Genomic DNA, 7,226 nt, shown 5'->3' on the forward strand with positions numbered 1-7,226 from the left:
CACAGAGCGACTACACGTCTCCCCTACAAAGAGCGACTACACGTCTCCCCTACACAGAGCTACTACACGTCTCCCCTACACAGACCAACTACACGTCTCCCCTACACAGAGCTACTACACGTCTCCCCTACACAGAGCTACTACACGTCTCCTCTACACAGAGCAACTACACGTCTCCCCTACACAGAGCGACTACACGTCTCCCCTACACAAAGCTACTACACGTCTCCCCTACAAAGAGCTACTACACGTCTCCCCGACACAGAGCAACTACACGTCTCCCCGACACAGAGCAACTACACGTCTCCCCGACACAGAGCAACTACACGTCTCCCCTACACAGAGCGACTACACGTCTCCCCTACACAGAGCTACTACACGTCTCCCCTACACAGAGCAACTACACGTCTCCCCTACACAGAGCGACTGCACGTCTCCCTACACAGAGCAACTACACGTCTCCCCTACACAAAGCAACTACACGCCTCCCCGACACAGAGCAACTACACGTCTACCCGACACAGAGCAAGTACACGTCTCCCCTACACAGAGCGACTGCACGTCTCCCCTACACAGAGCAACTACACGTCTCCCCGACACAGAGCAACTACACGTCTCCCCGACACAGAGCGACTACACGTCTCCCCTACACAGAGCTACTACATGTCTCCCCTGCACAAAGCGACTACACGTCTCCCTTACAAAGAGCGACCAAACGTCTCCCCGACACAGAACAACTACACGTCTCCCCTACACAAAGCAACTACACGTCTCCCCTACACAGAGCAACTACACATCTCCCCTACACAGAGCAACTACACGTCTCCCCGACACAGAGCGACTACACGTCTCCCCTACACAGAGCGACTACACGTCTCCCCTACACAGAGCTACTACACGTCTCCCCTACACAGAGCGACTACACGTCTCCCCTACACAGAGCGACTACACGTCTCCCCTACACAGAGCAACTACACGTTTACGCTACACAGAGCGACTACACGTCTCCCCTACACAGAGCTACTACACGTCTCCCCTACACAGAGCAACTACACGTCTCCCCTACACAGAGCGACTGCACTTCTCCCTACACAGAGCAACTACACGTCTCCCCTACACAGAGCAACTACACGCCTCCCCGACACAGAGCAACTACACGTCTACCCGACACAGAGCAAGTACACGTCTCCCCTACACAGAGCGACTGCACGTCTCCCCTACACAGAGCAACTACACGTCTCCCCGACACAGAGCAACTACACGTCTCCCCGACACAGAGCGACTACACGTCTCCCCTACACAGAGCTACTACATGTCTCCCCTACACAAAGCGGCTACACGTCTCCCTTACAAAGAGCGACGAAATGTCTCCCCGACACAGAGCAACTACACGTCTCCCCTACACAAAGCAACTACACGTCTCCCCTACACAGAGCAACTACACATCTCCCCTACACAGAGCAACTACACGTCTCCCCTACACAGAGCGACTACACGTCTCCACTACACAGAGCAACTACACGTCTCCCCTACACAGAGCGACTACACGTCTCCCCTACACAGAGCGACTACACGTCTCCCCTACACAGAGCGACTACACGTCTCCCCTACACAGAGCGACTACACGTCTCCCCTACACAGAGCAACTACACATCTCCCCTACACAGAGCGACTACACGTCTCCCCTACACAGAGCGACTACACGTCTCCCCTACACAGAGCAACTACACATCTCCCCTACACAGAGCAACTACACGTCTCCCCGACACAGAGCGACTACACGTTTCCCCTACACAGAGCTACTACACGTCTCCCCTACACAGAGCGACTACACGTCTCCCCTACACAGAGCGACTACACGTCTCCCCTACACAGAGCGACTACACGTCTCCCCTACACAGAGCAACTACACGTTTACCCTACACAGAGCGACTACATGTCTCCCCTACACAGAGCAACTACACGTCTCCCCTACACAGAGCGACTGCACGTCTCCCCTACAAAGAGCAACTACACGTCTCCCTGACACAGAGCAACTACACGTCTACCCGACACAGAGCAAGTACACGTCTCCCCTACACAGAGCGACTGCACGTCTCCCCTACACAGAGAAACTACACGTCTCCCCGACACAGAGCAACTACACATCTCCCCGACACAGAGCAACTACACGTCTCCCCTACACAAAGCGACTACACGTCTCCCCTACAAAGAGCGACCAAACGTCTCCCCGACACAGAGCAACTACACGTCTCCCCTACACAGAGCGACTACACGTCTCCCCTACACAGAGCTACTACACGTCTCCCCTACACAGAGCTACTACACGTCTCCCTACAAAGAGCGACTACACGTCTCCCCTACACAGAGCGACTACACGTCTCCACTACACAGAGCGACTACACGTCTCCCCTACACAGAGCGACTACACGTCTCCCCTACACAGAGCGACTACACGTCTCCCCTACACAGAGCGACTACACGTCTCCCCTACACAGAGCGACTACACGTCTCCCCTACACAGAGCAACTACACATCTCCCCTACACAGAGCAACTACACATCTCCCCTACACAGAGCGACTACACGTCTCCCCTACACAGAGCGACTACACGTCTCCCCTACACAGAGCAACTACACATCTCCCCTACACAGAGCAACTACACGTCTACCCGACACAGAGCAAGTACACGTCTCCCCTACACAGAGCGACTGCACGTCTCCCCTACACAGATAAACTACATGTCTCCCCGACACAGAGCAACTACACGTCTCCCCGACACAGAGCAACTACACGTCTCCCCTACACAAAGCGACTACACGTCTCCCCTACAAAGAGCGACCAAACGTCTCCCCGACACAGAGCAACTACACGTCTCCCCTACACAGAGCGACTACACGTCTCCCCTACACAGAGCTACTACACGTCTCCCCTACACAGAGCTACTACACGTCTCCCTACAAAGAGCGACTACACGTCTCCCCTACACAGAGCGACTACACGTCTCCCCTACACAGAGCAACTACACGTCTCCCCTACACAGAGCGACTACACGTCTCCCCTACACAGAGCGACTACACGTCTCCCCTACACAGAGCGACTACACGTCTCTCCTACACAGAGCGACTACACGTCTCCCCTACACAGAGCGACTGCACGTCTCCCCTACACAGAGAAACTACATGTCTCCCCGACACAGAGCAACTACACGTCTCCCCGACACAGAGCAACTACACGTCTCCCCTACACAAAGCGACTACACGTCTCCCCTACAAAGAGCGACCAAACGTCTCCCCGACACAGAGCAACTACACGTCTCCCCTACACAGAGCGACTACACGTCTCCCCTACACAGAGCTACTACGCGTCTCCCCTACACAGAGCTACTACACGTCTCCCTACAAAGAGCGACTACACGTCTCCCCTACACAGAGCGACTACACGTCTCCCCTACACAGAGCAACTACACGTCTCCCCTACACAGAGCGACTACACGTCTCCCCTACAGAGCGACTACACGTCTCCCCTACACAGAGCGACTACACGTCTCCCCTACACAGAGCGACTACACGTCTCCCCTACACAGAGCTACTACACGTCTCCCCTACACAGAGCGACTACACGTCTCCCCTACACAGAGCGACTACACGTCTCCCCTACACAGAGCAACTACACGTCTCCCCTACACAGAGCGACTACACGTCTCCCCTACAGAGCGACTACACGTCTCCCCTACACAGAGCGACTACACGTCTCCCCGACACAGAGCAACTACACGTCTACCCGACACAGAGCAAGTACACGTCTCCCCTACACAGAGCGACTGCACGTCTCCCCTACACAGAGCAACTACACGTCTCCCCGACACAGAGCAACTACACGTCTCCCCGACACAGAGCGACTACACGTCTCCCCTACACAGAGCTACTACATGTCTCCCCTACACAAAGCGGCTACACGTCTCCCTTACAAAGAGCGACGAAATGTCTCCCCGACACAGAGCAACTACACGTCTCCCCTACACAAAGCAACTACACGTCTCCCCTACACAGAGCAACTACACATCTCCCCTACACAGAGCAACTACACGTCTCCCCTACACAGAGCGACTACACGTCTCCACTACACAGAGCAACTACACGTCTCCCCTACACAGAGCGACTACACGTCTCCCCTACACAGAGCGACTACACGTCTCCCCTACACAGAGCGACTACACGTCTCCCCTACACAGAGCGACTACACGTCTCCCCTACACAGAGCGACTACACATCTCCCCTACACAGAGCGACTACACGTCTCCCCTACACAGAGCGACTACACGTCTCCCCTACACAGAGCAACTACACATCTCCCCTACACAGAGCAACTACACGTCTCCCCGACACAGAGCGACTACACGTTTCCCCTACACAGAGCTACTACACGTCTCCCCTACACAGAGCGACTACACGTCTCCCCTACACAGAGCGACTACACGTCTCCCCTACACAGAGCGACTACACGTCTCCCCTACACAGAGCAACTACACGTTTACCCTACACAGAGCGACTACATGTCTCCCCTACACAGAGCAACTACACGTCTCCCCTACACAGAGCGACTGCACGTCTCCCCTACAAAGAGCAACTACACGTCTCCCTGACACAGAGCAACTACACGTCTACCCGACACAGAGCAAGTACACGTCTCCCCTACACAGAGCGACTGCACGTCTCCCCTACACAGAGAAACTACACGTCTCCCCGACACAGAGCAACTACACATCTCCCCGACACAGAGCAACTACACGTCTCCCCTACACAAAGCGACTACACGTCTCCCCTACAAAGAGCGACCAAACGTCTCCCCGACACAGAGCAACTACACGTCTCCCCTACACAGAGCGACTACACGTCTCCCCTACACAGAGCTACTACACGTCTCCCCTACACAGAGCTACTACACGTCTCCCTACAAAGAGCGACTACACGTCTCCCCTACACAGAGCGACTACACGTCTCCACTACACAGAGCGACTACACGTCTCCCCTACACAGAGCGACTACACGTCTCCCCTACACAGAGCGACTACACGTCTCCCCTACACAGAGCGACTACACGTCTCCCCTACACAGAGCGACTACACGTCTCCCCTACACAGAGCAACTACACATCTCCCCTACACAGAGCAACTACACATCTCCCCTACACAGAGCGACTACACGTCTCCCCTACACAGAGCGACTACACGTCTCCCCTACACAGAGCAACTACACATCTCCCCTACACAGAGCAACTACACGTCTACCCGACACAGAGCAAGTACACGTCTCCCCTACACAGAGCGACTGCACGTCTCCCCTACACAGATAAACTACATGTCTCCCCGACACAGAGCAACTACACGTCTCCCCGACACAGAGCAACTACACGTCTCCCCTACACAAAGCGACTACACGTCTCCCCTACAAAGAGCGACCAAACGTCTCCCCGACACAGAGCAACTACACGTCTCCCCTACACAGAGCGACTACACGTCTCCCCTACACAGAGCTACTACACGTCTCCCCTACACAGAGCTACTACACGTCTCCCTACAAAGAGCGACTACACGTCTCCCCTACACAGAGCGACTACACGTCTCCCCTACACAGAGCAACTACACGTCTCCCCTACACAGAGCGACTACACGTCTCCCCTACACAGAGCGACTACACGTCTCCCCTACACAGAGCGACTACACGTCTCTCCTACACAGAGCGACTACACGTCTCCCCTACACAGAGCGACTGCACGTCTCCCCTACACAGAGAAACTACATGTCTCCCCGACACAGAGCAACTACACGTCTCCCCGACACAGAGCAACTACACGTCTCCCCTACACAAAGCGACTACACGTCTCCCCTACAAAGAGCGACCAAACGTCTCCCCGACACAGAGCAACTACACGTCTCCCCTACACAGAGCGACTACACGTCTCCCCTACACAGAGCTACTACGCGTCTCCCCTACACAGAGCTACTACACGTCTCCCTACAAAGAGCGACTACACGTCTCCCCTACACAGAGCGACTACACGTCTCCCCTACACAGAGCAACTACACGTCTCCCCTACACAGAGCGACTACACGTCTCCCCTACAGAGCGACTACACGTCTCCCCTACACAGAGCGACTACACGTCTCCCCTACACAGAGCGATTACACGTCTCCCCTACACAGAGCTACTACACGTCTCCCCTACACAGAGCGACTACACGTCTCCCCTACACAGAGCGACTACACGTCTCCCCTACACAGAGCAACTACACGTCTCCCCTACACAGAGCGACTACACGTCTCCCCTACAGAGCGACTACACGTCTCCCCTACACAGAGCGACTACACGTCTCCCCTACACAGAGCGACTACACGTCTCCCCTACACAGAGCTACTACACGTCTCCCCTACACAGAGCGACTACACGTCTCCCCGACACAGAGCGACTACACGTCTCCCCCTCATAGAGCAAATACACGTCTCCCCTACACAGAGCGACCGCACGTCTCCCCTACACAGAGCAACTACACGTCTCCCCGACACAGAGCGACTACACGTCTCCCCTACACAGAGCGACTACACATCTCCCCTACACAGAGCGACTACACGTCTCCCCTACACAGAGCGACTACAGGTCTCCCCGATACAGAGCAACTACACGTCTCCCCGACACAGAGCAACTACACGTCTCCCCCTCATAGAGAAAATACACGTCTCCCCTACACAGAGCGACCGCATGTCTCCCCTACACAGAGCAACTACACGTCTCCCCGACACAGAGCGTAAAAAACACGTCTCCCCTACACAGAGCGACTACACGTCTCCCCGACACAGAGCGACTACACGTCTCCCCGACACAGAGCAACTACACGTCTCCCCCTCATAGAGCAAATACACGTCTCCCCTACACAGAGCGACCGCATGTCTCCCCTACACAGAGCAACTACACGTCTCCCCGACACAGAGCGACTACACGTCTCCCCTACACAGAGCGACTACACGTTTCCCCTACACAGAGCGTCTACACGTCTCCCCTACACAGAGCGACTACACGTCTCCCCTACACAGAGCGACTACACGTCTCCCCTACACAGAGCAACTACACGTCTCCCCGACACAGAGCGACTACACGTCTCCCCTACACAGAGCGACTACACGTCTCCCCTACAGAGCGACCAAACGTCTCCCCGACACAGAGCAACTA

This window comes from Rhinoderma darwinii, chromosome 6, assembly GCF_050947455.1.
Source record: "Rhinoderma darwinii isolate aRhiDar2 chromosome 6, aRhiDar2.hap1, whole genome shotgun sequence".
NCBI classification, from domain to species: Eukaryota; Metazoa; Chordata; class Amphibia; order Anura; family Rhinodermatidae; genus Rhinoderma; species Rhinoderma darwinii.